Raw genomic sequence first — 22,434 nt, 5'->3', positions numbered from 1 at the left:
GAGGGGTGTTGGTACGACAGTACGACCTGAGACACTAGACAGCAGCAGGACAGGAAATCTATTTTCTAACAGGTGGTGGCGTGATGCCGGTCCGAAGGTTTGTGTTACATCAGGAAAGAGATCAGGCTGGATTTTTGGAACGGAGCTCTAGAATAGAATTCTCTTAAACTTTTTTTTTCATAAAAATTTTTTTTTTGCATTTTGTACATAATTTATATTGACAGCCCGACATATTTATTTGTTAAAGTTGATATTTTCGAAAAATATATATTTTTTAATCTGAGAATTTTATAAAGATCTTTAAAACTTTGTTTATCTGAATGCTTTTTGCTGAGATACTGCCTTCTAGTTTTCAAATGCTGTGAAAAGTAGTTTTTCTCAGTGTCACCAAATATTGTACAAATATCAAACTCTCAGTTCTCAGCGTTTTCAATTCGCTCTCTCGCAGTCCTTCTTCGCGATTTTTGTAGAGAAAAAAATTCAGCGGCGAGAGCACGTGGTCGAGAAAAAATGCTGGATGAATGACAAAGAGTATGATCTTGCATGAAATCACGAGACAAAGGAAGAGATCTTGTTGTTATGACGGTCGCGATACTCTCTGATGCATTGATGCAGGAATATCGAATGATAGTTTTTTTCTATCACACTTTCGACACGATGCACACTGTTGCACGATTGACAAGAATTCTGAAGAGAAAAGTTTGTTGTCTTCAAAATGGTTGAATATACATCGTCATTAGAATAAATATTCACTAAATTTGTGGATTTTAAATTTAACCCGTTCATTTTAATCTTAAAGTTGCTCAAAATTGACATAAAATGAAAAATCTGTCAAAATCTAACAATCCAATCCAATCCAATCCAATCCAATCCAATCCAATCCAATCCAATCCAATCCAATCCAATCCAATCCAATCCAATCCAATCCAATCCAATCCAATCCAATCCAATCCAATCCAATCCAATCCAATCCAATCCAATCCAATCCAATCCAATCCAATCCAATCCAATCCAATCCAATCCAATCCAATCCAATCCAATCCAATCCAATCCAATCCAATCCAATCCAATCCAATCCAATCCAATCCAATCCAATCCAATCCAATCCAATCCAATCCAATCCAATCCAATCCAATCCAATCCAATCCAATCCAATCCAATCCAATCCAATCCAATCCAATCCAATCCAATCCAATCCAATCCAATCCAATCCAATCCAATCCAATCCAATCCAATCCAATCCAATCCAATCCAATCCAATCCAATCCAATCCAATCCAATCCAATCCAATCCAATCCAATCCAATCCAATCCAATCCAATCCAATCCAATCCAATCCAATCCAATCCAATCCAATCCAATCCAATCCAATCCAATCCAATCCAATCCAATCCAATCCAATCCAATCCAATCCAATCCAATCCAATCCAATCCAATCCAATCCAATCCAATCCAATCCAATCCAATCCAATCCAATCCAATCCAATCCAATCCAATCCAATCCAATCCAATCCAATCCAATCCAATCCAATCCAATCCAATCCAATCCAATCCAATCCAATCCAATCCAATCCAATCCAATCCAATCCAATCCAATCCAATCCAATCCAATCCAATCCAAAAAAGAAACAACTATTTAAATTTAAAAGTCAGAATTAAATAAAAATTATGATTTTTTTACAAGCCAGAATTTTAAAATTTCAATGAAAAATGTTTTGAATGTTACAAAATCCAAAATAGTTTTGAATCAACCCAAAAATGATAAAAATGATTCCAAACACAGAGGAATGCATTTTAAATTGATTTTTGTTGATCCCGGGCAGACGGTTATAACAAAATTCATGCCATTTCAATAACAAATACTGTTAAAATAACTGATAGTGTTATGGAATCTTCTTGAAAAATCCATTTTTGCATAAGGGTTTAATAACAGTTTATGTTATCATAACAAAATTTGTTATTTGTCTGATATTTATTGATAGCCAAAACAACTTTGAAATAACATGTTTTGTTATGGAAGAATAACTCCAACAGTTATTGGGATGATCGGATTAGTTGTTAAAATATCAAAAAATAATAACAAAGATTTATTCAAAGAATAACTAAAAATGTTATTAGTCTGTTATTACAATAACAATCAAATGACAAAAAAATCATAGCGACGAATAACAAAGTGTTATTGGCCTAGTATTTTATAATATCAAAAAATGTTATTCCCAAGTTATTTCCGTCTGCTCGGGATAACATTTAAATTTCCATTGATAAGTTTAGTAAAATTTGTACCAGCTTAATGGATGCTTTTAAAACATAATTTAATCAATCTGGAAGGAAAAAAAGGCATAATTTGAGAAAAGTTTGCAAAATTAACTGAAACTTACTGCTTTATTATTATCCCAATAAACAATAAACAATTTTATTTTTTTTTTGCATTCCAAGTTTGTTTTAAGCAGGGCTGCGGAGTCGGATCATATTTCAAGCGACTCCGACTCCGGCTTTCTGGGATTAGCCGACTCCGACTCCGGCTCCGGCTTTCAGATCCAACCGACTCCGACTCCGACTCCAACTCCGGCCCACCAACTCTAGCCGACTCCAACTCCGACTCCGACTCCAGCTTTCAAAAAATGGTTTGCTCCGATTCCGACTCCGCCTCCACATATTTTTAAATATTTCAAAAGTTAGTTTACTATTATTTCGAAAACATTGATAAATAGGATTATTTTAAAACTCTTTAAGTGGAAAAAAACGGAAAAAAAAGTTTCTAGTTTTACAAGTTTTAGACGTTATTGAAACAGAAATAAAAAAAAACGCCAGTTTTGAAGGCATTTTCAGAAGAACAGTTTGGTAAGTAAATTTGGATTTATTTGCTTAACCTCAAATTTTCATTTAATTGATTAAGAGCTAAAATATTAAATTGTTATTTTTTAATGATCATTTAAAGAAAGCTGGCCTAAATGATTGATTTAACATATAAATTCAATTTGTTCACTTTTAAGTTGACATTTATAAGAAGCACAGTGACTATCATAGTCACCTTGTATTTTTAAAGACGTTTTTTAAGACGTACATGGACAGCACGCCAAGGCTGAAGAAGTTTATTATTACAAATTAATGTATCTAAAAAAATCTTCGTGGTAAGGACGCTTAAGGGGTCCTTTTCAAATATCCGTGACCTAGAAAATATTTTATCTCGGAATTTTGGATTTATTTGAATTTTTCATTTTTTTTATATATTTAAAAGGAGGCGCGCGATACTTCTTGCATCTTCACCTAAAACGAAGCTTTATAAATGGTCGTGCACCTCCATGAAAATATATGACAAAACTTAGAATTAGATAAAAAACAAAAATCCACAGAATAAATATTTTTTAGGTCACGGATATTTTTTATCTTGAAATCCTGTCCTATCCTGAAATCTTGAGATTTGTTCAACGATAGTTTGCCTAAGGATCAACATTCTCAGATTTTAGTAGAGAAATAGTAAACATTAAGATAATCGATATATTAAACATATTCAATGATGATTTCAAAATTAGTTGCAACTTTTTTTTTATATTTGATGTCAGTTTGAAATATTTTATTTTAATTATTTGTACAAAGTTATAAACAAAATGCGCATTTTGAGTTCCAAGTAATAGATTGTTATAATCGTTGAATATTTGTTGGAAGAGTTATCCTGTCAGTGATTTTTTTGTTTTCGATTTCCATAAATAGTGATTATTATTTATATTTTTTGATGTACCTCGTAACTTTTTTCCTGAACATTGATTTACTTAAAACCACCAAGACATTCGCTATCGGTGTATAAGATGACTGCGTGTGTATTTTTTTCAGAAAGAACTAGATTAAATTTGGTCAAATTTGAGTTTAAAGGGTACATAAATATCGGCAAAAGGATGCAGTCAAAAATCAATTAAATATTTCTGACTACAAAACCAATATTGTTTTTATTTATATTTTGAGTTATGATGCAACTACATACTTGGGTAAGAGCTGATTAACAGGTTACCATTTAGTGATCTCTAAAAAAAGTAAAAATGGCAACGCAGCGCATGCAACTTGAAAAACAATTAAAAATATAAGAAGTTTTGTAAATTAATCTGTTTTATAGCAAATACTAAAAAATCAAAAATAAACATAATTTTTGTTGAATTTAAGATAACTCCGACTCCGACTCCAACTCCGGGTCCGACTCCGACTCCAGTTGATAAAATTTAGCCGACTCCGGCTCCGATTCCGACTCCAGCTGTTCGAGTTTTCACGACTCCAACTCCGACTCCAGGCTTCCCAAAAAGAACCGACTCCACCGACCGACTCCGGCTCCGACTCCGGCTCCGACTCCGACTCCGACTCCACAGCCCTGGTTTTAAGCTTCTCAATAAGCATACAATGCAAAAGCTTGTCTCCATATAATGCAAAAGGTTGTTATCTGTATGTTTTAGGTCTACTGATTTTCTTTCAAATTTGTAAATTTTAATTACAAACATTAGAATTTTAATGCAAAAACTGACTGATCTAAATTAATAAACAATATTTGAAACACATATAAGTATAAAAAACATAAATAATATAAAATAAATATTTTCAAAATGCAATTCTCCAAGAAATAATTTCTTTTTACTATTTTATTTCGCAGATTCGTTTTATCGTCGTCGTGCTAGTTTAAATTAGATCTGATTCACGTTAATTTTTGTACATATTTTATGGCCAATTGCGATCGGGATTTGATCTCTAAACCTTCGAGTTGTAACACAGAAGCTGTGACCATTTAAAGCTAGGAAGTCGGATCAAAACAATTATATCGTTTATAGGTCCAAAAAAATATTGTTTAATGTTTTAAAATTTAAGGACATTACATTTATTACTGTTAAAAAATATATCAGTTTGAATTTTACATAAGTATTTAAGGGGTTACATACATGTACAAAATCACAAAAATTTATAATTCAGAAAATTCTCTAAATTCACTAAAAAGATGATTTTCAATCACTCCTGAAAGTTCCATGAAGATATTTCATGACTGAACTGAGTAAGAGACGATTTAGTTTCACAATTTTGCCATGAGCGAAGCGAACAGTCAAAATTTGTGAACGTTTTTCTCTAAACACCGAGTTGAGCCGCGATATCTCGAGATGGGATGGACCAAATTGGCTGAAATTTGTGGTGAAGACTCCCAAGACATATCCCGTGTGCATGACGAAGCCCGATTTTGAAATTTTGCTTTTTTAAAAAATACAAAAATCAAAAACTGACGATTTTTTATATGTAAAACATTAAAAATTAAGTTTTTGAAATTGGCCTTCGTCATGCACACAGGACCGGTTTAACGAGTCTTCACCAAAATTTTGAGCTGCTTTTTTGAAACTGCTAACTTAAAATAGCTATATCTCATATTTATTTTGTATTTCGTATTTATTTTGTATTTTGTATTTATTTTGTATTTTGTATTTATTTTGTATTTTGTATTTATTTTGTTAATAGATGAAAATGTATATGTTAATGCTCTGCAAAAAGATTTTCAAAAAGTTTAAATGTGTTCTCATACCAACCTCTGACATTTTTGTCGATCTACATGTATGTAAACCTTAGAGAAAAGTTACGATGAAAACAACATTAAAGCATTTCAATTTATGTTTTCAGTTAATTTTATTTAACCAACTTTCAATATCGAAGCAACGCTTTTCCTTCGTTTTCACGTGTACACAAACAATCGCAAACTGCCTGTGAAAAGGGCCAAGTATCGCAAGATTTTTGTCTCCCGAGTCTCCACTGAATGTGTCCTTTCTCTTTATTACACTTTCGCTTTTTCTTCCCCCTCTTTTTCTGATGCAGCATCCCACTGTGTCTGCACCCTTCAACAAATTTTCCTCGTCCCCTAAAGTCCTCTAAAGCCCTCTCGACACTTCTTTCCTGGTGAGTATTTAGCGTTGGATTGTGTCCTGTCTGCTTCAGCAGCGGTGGGTGACAATCTTCAACCCACCCACCCAGTATTTGTGCACATGTTTTTGTCACCATTTTCCTCAAAATTGGTCGAAATTGCTGTTTGATAATGTGCTGGAAGATATGATTTGCACTTCATTTTCCGACCGGGATCGACTTTGTCCCCCCGAGGGACTTCTTACGAGGATTATGTCACGGCGACGGCGGCTGTTCCAATTCCCATCGGATGAGTCATTTACGAACTGGGAAATTTAACTCCAGTCCCGTTCTAACAGGCAATTACTCAGCCAAAATTGGGAGGAACAATTTTCATTATCGAACGATAGTGTCGAGTCACCATAATTTGTGTTGACTTTTATTTTGTGCCATAAAAATCTTCATTCCGCGAAGGCAAATAGGGAGAAGAAAAACAAACAGTCGCGAAAAAGTTGAACGATTCGTCGCGTCTAGAACTTTGGCGATGGAAAAAAAGCTATTTGCTGCTAGTTTTGCAGCTTGTGTTTTATGTAGGTATATTGATATCGGCGGCTGAATACTTTCACCGAAAGCGTCTTTTGCCGAAGGTTGTTTCTGACTCTTGCTTTTCATCGAATGGTGCGAAATCTTGGTTCACCAGTGATTTGGGGTGTTTTTTTTTAGTCCGAAGCATATAAATGGTACATACAATATCCTTATAAATATTAAATTAAAAGCCTTTTGGCTTGAATCGAAAACTACTGCTTTTTCAAATATGGATTATCAATTTGAACAATTTGAAAACCTCATTTAGCTAAAAATATCAATAAGGAATCGGAGCAATTCTCTGAGACTACTAGCTTAGTAAATAGTGTCTAACTTAGTAAATACTGTCTCTATGACCAAAGAGGTCATTTTGCATCATAACTTTGTCAATACAAATAAGGGTGTTTCGATATGGTCGATTATTCAAAACAAGTTTTTTTTCTGTTTATTTTAGCCCCTGAACAACTCCCCAAAATTTGGAAGCGATTTGTTCCGTCCACACTTTGCACATTGAATTTCAATTCTGCTTTGAATTTTTTTTAGACCCCCCATCATTTTTACAGTTTGATTTTTCAATGTTTTTTTTTCCATTTTTTTAACCAACACAATAGCGTTGAAATTGAGAAAATTCTCTTTAAACATTCCCCAAGGAATTATGGTGCAATCTTGCTCCTGTAAAAAGCTACAGCCTCTTCAAAACTGTTTTTTTACTCGAAAACCGCGTTTTAAACCATAGCAAGATAGTTTTTTCGGGAATATTTTCGAGAAATTGCTCTATTGTATTGCTATTGTGTTGGTTTACGAATTCAAAGCAAAAAAAGAAATACAAAATACATAGAAGCAGGTTTTCCCAAACAAATGTGCATACGAAATTGATATTAAATGCGCAAAGTATGGGGGCAACCAATCGGTTTAAGCCCAAAAGGCATTAAAAAACTTATTCTGATTTGATTCGTAAAATTTACCAACGAGCCAATCCAATACATATCTCCAAACAGTTTTTGCAACAGATTGAAACATTTTAAGGTTTGATGTTGCACCTTCAAACATAAATTTTTCATTATAAAACTCACTCAAAAAATAGAATTGCGCATTAATATTTTGAAAAAAAAAATAACATAACAATAACATAAATTCTCGATTACTGTGATAAATGTCAAAGAACACAGTTGTTATGTAGAATATATAATTTAAATTTAATCAATTTGCAACTCTAAATTATATAATCATCCAGATGTGTTCTCAATGATCCCAACTTAAGTAATGTATTTAGACATAAATAGAGGAAATTACCCTTTACAATATTTACTACCTTCAAATCGTAAATTGGGTAAATTATGCAACAAAAAATAATCGGTTTCTCCCAGTTTTATGCCAGCAAAAAAACTTTGTTAACGTAATTGATAGCTTAGGAATATTTATACGAAATGAGCCTTTTATCTATTTTGTTTTTTTATTATTATTTTTTAATCTAACTGAAACTTTTTACGTACCTTTATGTCCCAAAAATATACTTTCCATCAAAGTGGTACGTTTGATTTCGAAAATCTGTATCTTTTGAAGTTTTGCCTTCCTCACCTCAATGAGGAAAGACTATACAATCACTCGATAAATGAACTTCTTTATTCGACCTTGTAGACCTTTACGTATACCTATCGACTCAGAATCAAATTCTGAACAAATGTGTGAGCGTGTCTGTAAGTCCGTGCACCGAAAAATATGCACACGATTATCTCCGGACAGGCTGAACCGATTTGGACCGTTTGGGTCTCATTCTATCCGTCTTGGGGTACCACAAGACCCTAGTTAATATTATGAAGTTTAAAAAAGTACTTCAAAAGTAATGCTAAAAAACGATTTTATCTAAACTTTGGAAGATTGTCAAAATGGTGGTTTCTGTAAGAAAACCCGTGATGCTATATATTGTTAGAAAGGTATTTAAAAGACCTTTCCAACGCGTTCAAAAGATTGAAGATCTGACTACCCCATCAAAATTTATGAGCACTTAAGTGTCAATTATACACTTTTTTGAGGCCGGATCTCAAATATTTTGATGAAAAAGTTGTCATTTTAACATACGACCCATCGTTGGATAGGTAATCAAAAGACCTTTCCAATAAGTCCAAAAGATTGAAGATCTGACCACCCTATCAAAAGTTATAAATACTTTAGTGCAGCGATGGAATAATCATCATCAAAAGAAAATCATTGGACGTTCATCAAGAGAAAAAATCCGAAGGGAGCTTGGCTCTCCTCTCTCGCGCACGAAAGATCGGTAAAAGGAATCAAAGAAAGTCATCATCATGATTATTCGCCGGAACATCTTTTTCGCTACTACACTTGCAAGTGTTACTTCACACGTCGAAATTTGACCTGTCACATTTTGTAGATGGGCAGTGTGTGTAAACAAAGTGAAATAAATAGTTTTAAGTGGTGCTGACAAGGAAATTCACAAAAATCATCAGCAGATTAATTTTCTTGGAGAAGTTCGGGAGCGATTTTCTTTTGCGTGATTTGCCTCCTCTCTCTTTCGCGGGTGAAGAAAGTTCGCAAGCGAAATTGATTTTTTTGCGATTATTTCATCCCTGCTTTAGTGTTTTAATACACTTTTTTGAGGCCGGATCTTAGATATTTTTAGAGGCTTTGTAGTGTATTCACTTTATGAATGCGAGGAAGGCACCAACCACCTAAAGGTGCACAGCAAAAAAAGTAGTAATCCAGCTGCGTGTAAAAGGCCTGGGTGTAAAGTAAATGTTGCATTATTTTATGAGATTTTATGTAATATTACACCCTGAATTTGTAGCCCATCAGTATGGGAAACCTACTTGTCCGAAATGTCAAGCTCATATATGCGTTTATCCTTTCCATTTCTCATCGCTCTGATGGCCGAGCGGGCTAAGGCGCCAGTCCGTACTGTTGGTGCTAGGTTTGAATCCCGTCGGTTGCAACTTTTTTTTTTGTTTTTACAAAACGTGTACATGCAGCGTGTAATATTAAGTGTCTTTTTGACGAAGGTGATGTGCATGCGATTTTACCATCGGATTTTTTGCTGTGTGGATTAAGTAACGTTTTTAAAGAGTGATTTAAAAAAATCAAAAGAGGTTAACATTTTTGACTTAATTTGTTAAAATTAAATTAGCAATCATAATCTATTAAGGTATAATTTTGATAGATTGCACAATTTTCGATTGAAGTCATTGTACTTTTTTTATTTAAATCAATGTTATCAAATTAAAAAATACACATGTTGCCCATGTTTGCCCATGTCAACCTTGACATTTCGAAAGGGATAAAATAATGAACTCAAACCTGTAGGGAAGCCACACGCAACAATTTTAGCTAATTTAGAGCCGTGTTGATTTCATCAAAATATGCCCCATGCTGTGTAAATATATGGTAGTTAGTACATGTAATTTATAAAGGAAAATTTTGCTTATTTGATTTTAAATTTGAAAATTTCGCCAAAGTTTTTTCTTGCCTTATTTAAGATTTTTTTATATCATAAAAAACGAAGTTGACTTTATAGCTGTCGGCCACCATTGCTAGTACCAACCACTAGTGTCTTCCTTTTTATCTACAAGGACTTCGCCGCCCTGGGCTCCTAAGTGTATGAAAGTATGGCACGGAGCGACGGCGCCGAATACCCATATTTACACAAAGAATTTTAGAGCGCCCGCCGCGGGATTCGAACCGGCGACCTCTGGATTGTGAGTCCAGTGCGCGGTCCGATTGATCCACACGGGCGGGATATCATACCTTTTTTCATAAAATCATAATTTGTTGAAAAATTTTACCATTCTTAAATTTTCTAAAAAGATCAAAAAATAAAAGGAATCATAAATAGGGCATTTAGTTATTGGAATTAATTTTTTAGTAACAAACAGTGACTTTTAAAAGCTGCAAAACATTTCGGTATCCCCATTTTTTTCGGTGTAAACTTCATCAATAACTACAACTTTGCAAAAAAAAAACCATATCGTTCAAAATTTTTTTGGGACAGTTTTACACTAATAAAGAACTGTTAAAATGAGTTTCTTAGTTACAAGTTTTATGTTTAAGTGAAACAGAATTTAAAAATATTTTTAAATCTCATGACATTTTCAGTAGAAGAAAATTTTTGAAACCACTATTGATATTTTTTTTTTTTTTTTAAATATGCATTATCATTCCCTACCCCAGTGCATGTTAAAAAAATATTAATCTTGAGAAAAGTCTTACCATTTGAATTATATCATTTTTGACCGTCTAAATTACAATTGCCGCTCCGTCATAAGTTTCATGTTCTGGGACCAAAATTACTTCTTAAAAAAAAGTTTCACATAAATTGAAGAGGGGTCGAGGTAATCGTTGTGTGAGTTGGCGTAGAATGAATCATTGATAACCACATTGATGTTCTAATTTCAACCTTGATTTTGATGATATTTTTTTATTGTTTATTGATTTTTAATGTTTGAGGAGAATGTTTTCACCAAGTAAAGTCAAATGTTTTCTTCAAAGTGAGTAGCCGATTAGGCAGAAGAATCTATGTTAAAAACTGAACTGCACTGAAATCAAATATTCAAATCGTAATTGATTTAAATTTACTTCGATCTCACTAGATGTTTGGCAAAAAAATTTGCCCTAGTTTTTGTTTAATGTCATTTGAAGAACCTTCTGTTACCAAGCGGTTGAAGAAAAGTAAACAGTTGCAAGGAACACATATTCTTTATGAACCAGCCATTCACACAAGTTGTAAAATTGCATTTGCATTTCTCTACGTTTAGAATATTTTTTAGTATGTTTTTTTTTTGTTTTATTTGATTTTCTATGGTTCAAAACTTCAAAAGGCATTTTTTGCCGTTTTTTTACGTAATTTTTTTTAAATAATGATTTCATATCAAATGTACGGGTGTACATTGCATTTTTAAATGGTTTTTTCATTGAAATTATGAAATTTTAGCTTGTTATTTCAATTACTCTATTTTTTTTTTGAAAAAATACTTGGAATGATGAACAATCCAACATCCACCAATATTTGCTGGCAATAGCACATCTCACACCGGATATGCTCCCCCTCAGCGAATGTCACAAGGATGTTGTTCGTTTTTACTGCACACTCCTGGACCAGTCAGTCAGGGCAACATTGCGCACTGTACACAATTTTTCGTAAAAATGTGTTTAACTTTGCATTTTTTTTTTGGTTTTAACAAATTTTACCTAAAAACCGTATTATATATTTTTATGAAAATTTTCCTGATATTTGGTATTAGCAAGGAATTAAAAGGATGAGCAAACATTGTTTTATTTTTCACCGTGCCAAAAGAAGCTGGCTTCTGCAGAAAACGAATGTCTCGACGCTTTCTTGGGATCTTGGCGCTTCCTCAGAGTCTCGGGCCTGGGGCACCAGCAAGCAACCCAGAGCCAGAGAGCAAATATAAATTCTATCAAATATCATGTATCCTGTGTTACGCGCCATAAAGCCGAGTCGTTTGTTGTTCTGAAAGTGATATTGACCTGGGTATCGTCACACCGGATTCGATGTAACAGCGTGTTTGCCCTCCAGGAGCCGTTGGAAGTTCTGCCATGTGAGGACTTGTTGGGAGGAATTGTTGGAGTCGATGTACTATTGACTTAACATTGAATTTGAAATTTTGGGTTAAGATTGATTCCAACAATTTTAAAATTCTTGAGGAAGTTTTAGGAGGAAATGTAATTTTTAGAATTATATTTTCTAGTAGTTAGTAGAATATTCAAATAATTTCCTTATCTGAAAATATTTCCCCAAACCCGAAAAATTCAGTCAATTTGTGGACCAATTTCCTCCATTCCAAGTTGAATGCACTCCCTTTGAAGAGTGCTTTCGTGTGGTTGGGGTCCTTTCCCCGGGATTGTTATCGAAAATTTGCATACTAATTCCCAGTGACAAACGTTTCCCCCTGGACGACATTCACCCCCCGCAAACACGTAACACGACAAAAGGACACCCTTGGCCCCTTTTCCTGGGCAGAGGCAGAAGTGGGCAAGCCAGAAAAATGACAAACTTACCTATGTTCTCTCGAGAGAGTGGGAAGAGGGGGGAGGGTTATCAACCCATCAGAATTTGACGTCCTTTTTGTGTCGAGAGCTTGGTATCAGGAAGGAAGCGCGTCTGAGCGTTGATAACTGGTCGAAAATGGGGAAAATTTGACACGCGCCAGCCCCGAACCGCCCAGTCCCTCGAAAGTAAGTAACGAAATTTGTCGCCGAATTGGAGATGAAGCAATTTGAATACCAAATGCCCTTGCTTTAGAAACGGGAGGTAGATTTGCGGAGTTAGAGGGGGGACGTAACTTGGGAGTGGGAAAGATGTTTAGCATGAATGAAATGATTCACTAAAGATGCTGGAGGGTGACTATCAGGGAAAGGGGATGAATCAAGTTTGGATGTAAATTCTTGCAAATTCTAAGGTTACACCTCCTGAAAAAGCCTGGCTAAGGATGGCTACAGCTGTTTGGAGGAAAAGGTTGACACAATCTGAACTTTGTTGCCACAAAGGTACTTGTCATGATCTTAAGTTTTTTTTTTGTATTTTTGGTTGCTAAATTTTCGCAGAATATTTTGTTAAATTTAAAGCATGTTGCAAATTGATCATAAAATGCACATTTTTTTTAATTTTCCCTTCCAAAGCACGAATTTATTCATGAAAAGATTGCCCATCATTAGTCTAGACACGTGAAGACAAGTCACCATCAATCATAATCATTGCCATTCTTGTTGTGTAGAAGTGACGGTTGAATTAAAATTGCTTTTCCACATGATTTTCAAAGAATTACTTTCAATATTTTCAAAAAATTGTCAAAATTTGGTCAAAATTTGATTTTCCAAACAACAAATTTAACCCAGCTTTGATTGACCTACATCTGTGACGACCCTTAAAGATTCCCCTCGTTCCCAAAACTTGAATCCATTCTGTTCACGCCCACCAAATTAATCATTAATCATGACCCAGAAAAGTCACCAAACAAGTGACTGGCTGCTCTCCCAGATCAAAGTAATTTAACAACTTTTGATGATTTTTTCGTGAACCGCTCCCCCGCTTCCTGTCCGTCCCTGATCCAACTTTTGCACAGTCAAAGACCAAGGACGTCGTCACCGCCAAGTGTCCGCATGTCCTGACCGGGCAAAGCCATTGACTGAACCATGAGACGGGAGTGTCACACGTAAGCCACCAGAGAGAGCCGTCTGGGGATTGTGAAAGTTTTATTGTAAAAGTTTGGCAGCATCACCAACATCGGCCAGAGTTCGCTTGGCAGGAAAGTGGGGACATTTCATACAGCTGTGCAGTAAAAGTCATCATTGAGCGTGGAAAATGTCCGGAAAGGTGTCGGGATTCCTCTTTTCTCTCAGTTGCTATTTGATAAAATGGATTCATTTGGATTTAAGAATGAAACATTAATAAATAAATTGGTAGGCAAGCTACTACAAATACGAATATATCTCGAGCCACAAATTATACGCGCCAGCATTCTAGCTACAGTATTCGAAGCTCAATTAACAACTTGTCAAAAATAAAGTAACTTGCTTTAGTAAGAAATGCAAAAAGTAGATCCTTCTGAAACTGATGGGTATTGCCGATAGATGTCAAATTTGTTTCAGATGCTCATTCATGGTCTGGACTATGAATGTAGAAAGAAATTTCGGATACAATTGAAAACGAAAAATGTTGGCGAAGGTCGCCAGGTGGACTTATACCTTTTTATGGATTTTTTTTTCTTGTGATAGGTTAACTAAACAGCTCTAACTACAAAACCAAAATATGAATCTTGATGATCATTTGTGAGATTGTAGAGCTCAAAAGTGCAATTTTTGGGATAAACAAAATATTAGAAAATTTAAAATTTCGACCTTATTTTTATATATTTTTATATATTCGTTGAAAAGTCTTATCACAACCGAAAAAAATATTGATAATTCGAAATTTGATCGGCAATTCTTCCAGGTTCAGCATAGTTTTTATATGCAAACAGAAGAATCAAAATCGAAAACAGTGGAGCTGAGAAAGACGAGACGCAACATTACATTACGCTTTACAACTGAATCCTAACAACATCCTTAAAGCCTTGATAAAACCTTTGTTAAAACCTAGTCAGGAGTTAAGGTAAATGACATTTCATACGTCTTCAAACGTCTTATGCCAAATAGGTTTTATTTTGGCAAAAAATAAGTCTTCGTCTTGCCAAATGAAATTATGGAGATGGTTGTCAAAAATGGCGATGATAAATAATAGATATTAGAGGTAATCCAAATAATTTGAAGGCTTATTTCTCACAAATGATGGCTCAAATTCAGCTGCGGTTGAAATTTTATTGATAAACGTAGGGGAGATAGAGCCAAAAAATTCAACTCGCTTCATCAAAAATCAATATTTTGCAATCATAGTGTTTAATATTAAAAAATATTAATCTTCTAATTGAAAAGTGCCGGCGACAAAATTGGGCGAAAAGTTCACCGCCCGGAGATCGCGAGTTGGCGCGAGCGAATGAACACCGCGAAAAAAGATTCGGGGGTGCATTGGGGTTAAATGATCATTTCGTCATTCGGTTTAATCAAAAATAATTATGTTTTCGTAAATATCGCTACTTTGATGCGATGTAATTCATTTTTACAGTATTTTAGGCATTGTTACATCAAATTTGACCTTTCAAACGCACTAGAATGGCCAAATTTTAAAACATCAATGTTTGCCAATTTGACCGTTTTACCCCCAATTCCCCTTGTAGAACAAAAGAAAAGTTCATCCGCGGTCTGTCAGCAGCGCGCTGTTTTGTTTGCTGGATCAACATTTGGAAATGTCGATCGTTGAAGGAAATCGCTCAAAAGATGGAAATTAACAGATTTCAAATGTTATGGCCGCAAATGAAAGGTAAGGGTGGCTAATTTTTGATTCCGATCTGTAAAACTAGTTCTGGCGAGGGTTCTGGGCACTGCGGCAATCGATTTTACCGGCGGGTTGCTTCCGGTTGCATTTGATTTGAGGAGAAGGTTTTTCAATCCACCAGGGGCTTATTCGGGGGCAACAGTTTCGGTAATCCGGAACTTCCGGTAAGTTTCATATTTGCAGTGTTTAGCATGAAAAACAAACTTAGACCAATCTTTCAAGTGTGCGCTCTTTTTAAAGAGGGGGCGCAAACCGAAGAAGAGCGCAACTCGGGGGAGCGTTATTTCGGGGTTTGAGCGCAAATCGAAGGAGCGTTATTGTGGGGTTTTGGCGTAAAATGGGATTTTCTTTTTTAATTTTATTTACAATTAAACGAAACATTTATATAAGGGGTCATCCATAAAACACTGATAATGGGCCATCCTCAAATCTGGGTATCCAAGAACTCCCGGATGTCATGGCCTAGATAGCTACCTGATCAACGGAGGTCTATCCAGGTTTTTAAGCGAAGATGGCGTTCTAATGGTGAACGCCCGAAATGTCAAAATCAAGCAGTGGTACCAACATTGCGAAAAAAGTGTGCCTTGGCATGACCGCCATATTTTTTTTCTAATGTTGGTGCTACTGCGCGATTTTGACATTTCGGACGTTCACCATTCGAACGCCATCTTCGCTTAAAAACCTGGATATGGGTGAATTAACCATCGGTATAGCTTCAGATAGCTTTAGTGAACCACGATGGATACCCTTCGCCATGTTGGATTATTATGGGTCCTCCAGGAACTCCCGGGAGTTATGACCTGATGATCCAAGGCTTTATATCATAGGTACTCACGATCTTGCTTTGCATTAGTGTGAGTGCATGATTCCGTGCCACTAAAACCAAAACAATAACAAACGAACAATGGACCGTGCCAGGAAAAGCAAAACATAAACAATGTCAGTGGCAGTGGAGTGAGAGAGTCAGAGATAACGATTTTGACAACCGCACTACTACACACTCGCGAGTACCTTAGGTAGAAAGCCATGCTGATGATCTACCTAATCAACGGGGGTCTATATGGGTGTATTAACCATTGTAACTATAATCTTTTTTAGACTAAAAAAGTTTTTAATTCAAACCTGGTCATAACCTAAAACTTTGCCAACGGTTGGTATTCAGAAAATCTTATCTCAAGATACAGATTTGTGAAAACATTCACAGCACTTGTGTATAGACAGACACCATTTTGTATGAAGAATATGAGGCAATAGTGCACAAAAACTATTTTGGTCATAAAAAAACATCAATGGACAAGGTTTCATACAAATCTGAAAATGAAATCAAAAGTCGATTTGCAATTACGAAAGGAATTAAATACTTTGTTGAATCCAAATTAACGCCTCATTTTTCTGTTTGTTTGTTGTTGTGCAGGTTTGGTTTCAAATATTTCGTTTGATATGTTTCTTCAATTGGGCCCAAAGGTGAAGCTTACATTTGTGATATTATTGTTCACAACGATAAAGCGTATTTTTCTGAGTACAATGACACTTTGTACGACCGAGAAGGATTTAAAATCGATTTTAAATCAATTTAAAAAAAATCACAGCTCGTTCAAGGCGGACCTTAGTTGATTCATCAAAAAAATGTTGTCCTGTCCTATTTTTGCATTTAAATGAAAAATAAAATGATCAAAAATGGGTTTTAATCTGTTTCTAGTTTGTTTTTTACCGTTGAACATAACAATTGAATCAGGGCTTCAGGACCCTATTGTCTATATGGGTGAATTGATCATCGGTGTGGCTTCAGGTAGCTTCAGTGAACAAAGATGGCGAAGGGTATCCATCGTGGTTCACTAAAGCTATCTGAAGCTATACCGATGGTTAATTCACCCATATAGACCTCCGTTGATCAGGTAGCTATCTAGGCCATGACATCCGGGAGTTCTTGGATACCCAGATTTGAGGATGGCCCATTATCAGTGTTTTATGGATGACCCCTTATATAAATGTTTCGTTTAATTGTAAATAAAATTAAAAAAGAAAATCCCATTTTACGCCAAAACCCCGCAATAACGCTCCTTCGATTTGCGCTCAAACCCCGAAATAACGCTCCCCCGAGTTGCGCTCTTCTTCGGTTTGCGCCCCCTCCTCAAAAAGAGCGCACACTTGAAAGATTGGTCTAAGTTTGTTTTTCATGCTAAACACTGCAAATATGAAACTTACCGGAAGTTCCGGATTACCGAAACTGTTGCCCCCGAATAAGCCCCTGGTGAATTGAAAAACCTTCTCCTCAAATCAAATGCAACCGGAAGCAACCCGCCGGTAAAATCGATTGCCGCAGTGCCCAGAACCCTCGCCAGAACTAGTTTTACAGATCGGAATCAAAAATTAGCCACCCTTACCTTTCATTTGCGGCCATAACATTTGAAATCGGTTAATTTCCATCTTTTGAGCGATTTCCTTCAACGTTCGACATTTCCAAATGTTGATCCAGCAAACAAAACAGCGCGCTGCTGACAGACCGCGGATGAACTTTTCTTTTGTTCTACAAGGGAATTGGGGTAAAACGGTCAAATTGGCAAACATTGATGTTTTAAAATTTGGCCATTCTAGTGCGTTTGAAAGGTCAAATTTGATGTAACAATGCCTAAAATACTGTAAAATGAATTACATCGCATCAAAGTAGCGATATTTACGAAAACATAATTATTTTTGATTAAACCGAATGACGAAATGATCATTTAACCCCAATGCACCCCCGAATCTTTTTTCGCGGTGTTCATTCGCTCGCGCCAACTCGCGATCTCCGGGCGGTGAACTTTTCGCCCAATTTTGTCGCCGGCACTTTTCAATGAGAAGATTAATATTTTATTGCAATTCTTTGAAAAAAATGTTCAAAATATTTTTAAACATCTATCGCTATATAAATCATACCAGAAATTCAGCATAAATGTGTGTTTTCATCAAATTGAAATCAATTTTTTTCAGTTTTCTATTTTTTCAATCAAGATGGCGGTCAATCATATTCAATCAGAGCACGCGTCTAGCGCCATATTTGTGCACTGCTATTTGGCCGCGATAAATGCTCTTTAAGGAGCTTATGGTTTTAAGTGAGCTTTTTACTTGCCTAATGGCACTTGACAGCTACAACACCCTAGGTTTTAACAAAGCATGCGATAAAACCGTTTGGCATGGCATTGCCATCTGGTTTTCAAGCCTCTGTTAAAACTTTCATAAAACCTTATTGAAAGCCATTCGGCTTTTATTTCCACCCGGTTTTATGTCTGAGGCATAAAACCCTGTTAGAACCTATTAATTAGCTCTTGCTTGTTGGTTGCGGTGAATGCCCAAATAAAACCATTAGGCAATCAAGATGCTACAATAAACCCTTAATAAAACTTGGTGGTGGCTAGTTGGTTTAAAAATGTTACTTGGGTTTGCTTATTTCAGATTTTTTGCAACCACGTGACTTATTTAGGTATGAAATCAAGCATGTTGATCCGATATGGCAAAATTGAGCCTTTTAAGGGACCTCTGCGATTTCCGCAAATGCGGGATACGATCGCAGCAGAATAATAATTAATCCTGATAGCCGCAATAATTATTTTCGCAAAAAATGCAAATATTTTAAAGATTTTTTTTTCAATTTAATTTCATTTTACTAGGTCTAAACAAAAAATAAAAAATGTCGAAAAACAGTCTCTTGCCAAAAATAAAATCGGATCAAAACAATCTCAAAATTCAAGGAAATTCTTCAAAATATTTGCATATATTCAAGAAATGCTCATGTTTGAATTAGCCTAAAACACTCTTTTTTTTAATTAAATATTGAAATAACAAGCCATAGTTTCAACATTTGCATGGTAAAGTGTTTTAAAATGCATTTTAAACTAGTTGTTTTGCAATTTTTTGTTTTAAAAAAATGTAAGATTTGACGAAAACAAAAATTTTAGAACAATTCCATGTCAAATAGGGAATCGGTTGTACCCGACCCTCTACGATTTCAATGAAACTTTGTAGACATGTTATCCTTCGCTTATATAAGCCATTTTTGTGTTTATGGAGCCAATTTCACTCGATAATGACATTTGAGAAGGGCGTAAGTGTTTTAAATATTTTTGTATTTCGTTATTTCAAGATTGCTGTATCTCGAAGCCGTTGCATCTTATTAAAAAGTGGTCAGAGACAAACTTGTAGGAAATTTGACGAGCTTTTCGAAAAAAATACACTGACAGAAAGAAAACAATCAACTTTTATGAGATTTTTTGATTTTTAAGTTTAAAAGTATAATTTGAAGGTGAGTCCACGATTTTTTTTTCGTTAAATTTTTTGTAAAAATAGCCTTAGATGTTACAAAAAGACTCACTAAAAATGCAGGATAGAGCAACTCTCCTAAAAAATACAAAAATTAGAGACAAAAACTTTAAATAGAATTTGTACCAGCCTAATTGAGTAATTTGGTAAAAACGTTAAAAAAAATAATTCACCCTAAGAACGGAAATCAGCCAATCAAGTGCTCAGAAGTCCATAAACAACGTGGACACTTTAGGGGTGAGGGGGGGTTGGGTGGTTCTCTGAGGTTTTCAAAAAAGTGTCTACGTGGTTGATGCATGGTCCCTTCTTGAAAATGAGCTTATTCATACCTTTCGAAAGTAATCAGTTTTATTTTAGAGATTTTTTGACAATATGATTTCTTTGGTTCAATATCATCCTAATCTTACCACACCGACAATATCTCTACATCGCCATGATTATCCCCATTTTTTTATGTTTCCACCTCCTATTGCTCAGTAAGTAACTACTCAAAGATTCTCGCTACAATTCCACCTGTAACAGCATCTCTCTTCAGGTATCAACTATTTGAAACTTCAGTGCGGTAGCAGTAACTAAAGTGCCCATAAATATTCACTCCAAATGGCAGCGTTCTTCTAGCTCACAACAGTACAAACCACCCAGAAAAAAGGGCAAGGTAAAACTTGGGATAAAGGAAACAGCAGAACTTTTCCCCGCCTCAGCTGACGAAGTCAGGTCAAGTGGAAAGCATGGAAAAACGGACGAGAGATGAGGTCGGTGCATAAACGTAAATTTACAATCATTGATAAGCCCCCGGCGCGCCAAAGTTTCGTACCGGTTCGAACCGGTTCAACTCGAGCATTCCGTCAAACGACGCGACGACATTCAACAGGTTGATGAACATGGCCCGAATCCTTGGACGTCGAACTGCGCATGTGCCGTACTGTTCATCCCGAACCATCGTTTTGCTAGTCCTGTCATGGTTCTGCCGGCGTGGCCGAAGGATTCAGTCTCGGTTCGGATCTACACTAGGCAGGATGTGGCCACGCCGTCGTCGTCCAAGGCCCGTTTAACGTTGTCCGCGGTCGGAGTGAACCCCTGTTGCGGTGACAGTTGGTGAAAGTGGAGTTTGGGGGGGGCTTAACCCGGAAGTGTTGATTTTGGGCGAGGAGGTGGTGGAAGGGGAAGTGCTGGCAGGCAGCTGTCGGCGGCGCTGTCAAGTCGGTTCCCACAGTCGATATCGGGCGGTCTTCCGGAGTTGACGTGTCGTTGTCGTCGGTCGTGGAGTTCGAGAAAGGATTATTCTGCGGAGGTTTGTCGTGCTGTGTGGGGTTTTGTGGAGTTGATTTTGTGGTGGAATGGCCTTTTCGTGAAATGAGCATGGAAATGTGCAAAACTTGTGTAAAAAAATAAGATTCATTAAACAAATTGAAGAGTGCAAGAGTGCGGTGAAATTATTCAGCCGGTGATTTGGTCTAAACTCGTGCAGTGAATTAATCATGCCGATTATTGGTGTATCCTGGATAGCTGACTAATGTTCCTGAAATAACCTGGCGAGTCCTTGCTTGTGCAATGCATTTGGGTGAAGTGAAGTGAGCTTTGTGTTGGACTGCTTCTCTCTACTCATCCACCAGGACGGATCAAGAAATGGTTAGGACGTTGATTGGTGCAAAAACACGTATAATTTACGTTTCACTTCCGGTGCTTTGAGCTGCTGTTGGATTGTGTCGTACATGGTGCTATCTTGTCACTCGTGAATTTGGTTGTTTAATCTGGTTTTTCGATGAAATTAGCTTTTCGTAAATAAGTGTTATTTTTATTTTATTTTTTTTATTTGGTGCAGTCAGTAAATATGTACTTAAAAAATGATATTTTTTATCAAGAGAAGAAATTTTTAAACGATTTGGTGTGTTTATTAAAGTTTTCATAAACAATAGCTATTGTCCACATAAGATTTCCCTTATTATTGACAGAACTATTTTTAAGGCGGATATTTTTCCATTTTATTAGGATTCAGTGAACGAAAATTGAAAATTTTTAGCCTTAACATACAAAAAATATTATAATATAATTTTTAATTTTTGAAATTAAATAAAAATACACTCAACCAATTAAAAAAAACTTCGAAATGCTAATCATTAAAAGTAGTATAACATATGAATGATTGTTGGTTGATACAGTGAAAAAATTGCATCAATATTTTGAGTTGTTTAAAGCTCCAATCATGCCTTATTTAAAACATGATCTTCAGTTATGATACGTGTGAAAGACATAGTCACAGGTTTTGTTTTTCAACTTGAGTTGAATAAATTCTTATTTTAAGGACAACCAAAAACATTAGATTTTAACACAACTTTGATTGAGGAGATAACGAAACAAGTTTTTTGCGATCTTTTTTTCAGAAGCTAAAAAAACAGATTTATAGAAACTTTTGAATAATCGAAACTATTGAAGTTAAAGAGAAAAAAATATATTGATATATGTACAATTTTTCCATAGAATTTGTAAAGCAAACTTTAAAAAAAATGCTTGGAAAATTGAATCTTGGATATTATACATAATTGTGCTTTTATATTAGTAGTTTCAAATTTAATGTTAAAAAATTGGTAATTTTTTAAATGGAAATAACTCATTTATAATTCAAATTTGATGGTGATTTATAAAGTTTTATAAACCATGTAATGAGTAGTAATACATCGAATAATCAAACGATTAAACGAATTAAACAATTGAACGATTTTTTCTTCAAGTTTACCTCTGCAATCATTAGCATAAAAAATGACTCTTTGAAAATATTCAGTTGAATAAAACATAAAAGGAAATGCA

This window comes from Culex quinquefasciatus, chromosome 3 (assembly GCF_015732765.1).
Source record: "Culex quinquefasciatus strain JHB chromosome 3, VPISU_Cqui_1.0_pri_paternal, whole genome shotgun sequence".
Taxonomy (NCBI): domain Eukaryota; kingdom Metazoa; phylum Arthropoda; class Insecta; order Diptera; family Culicidae; genus Culex; species Culex quinquefasciatus.
The sequence above is the reverse complement of the archived record's forward strand: the minus strand, read 5'-3'. Positions refer to the sequence as shown.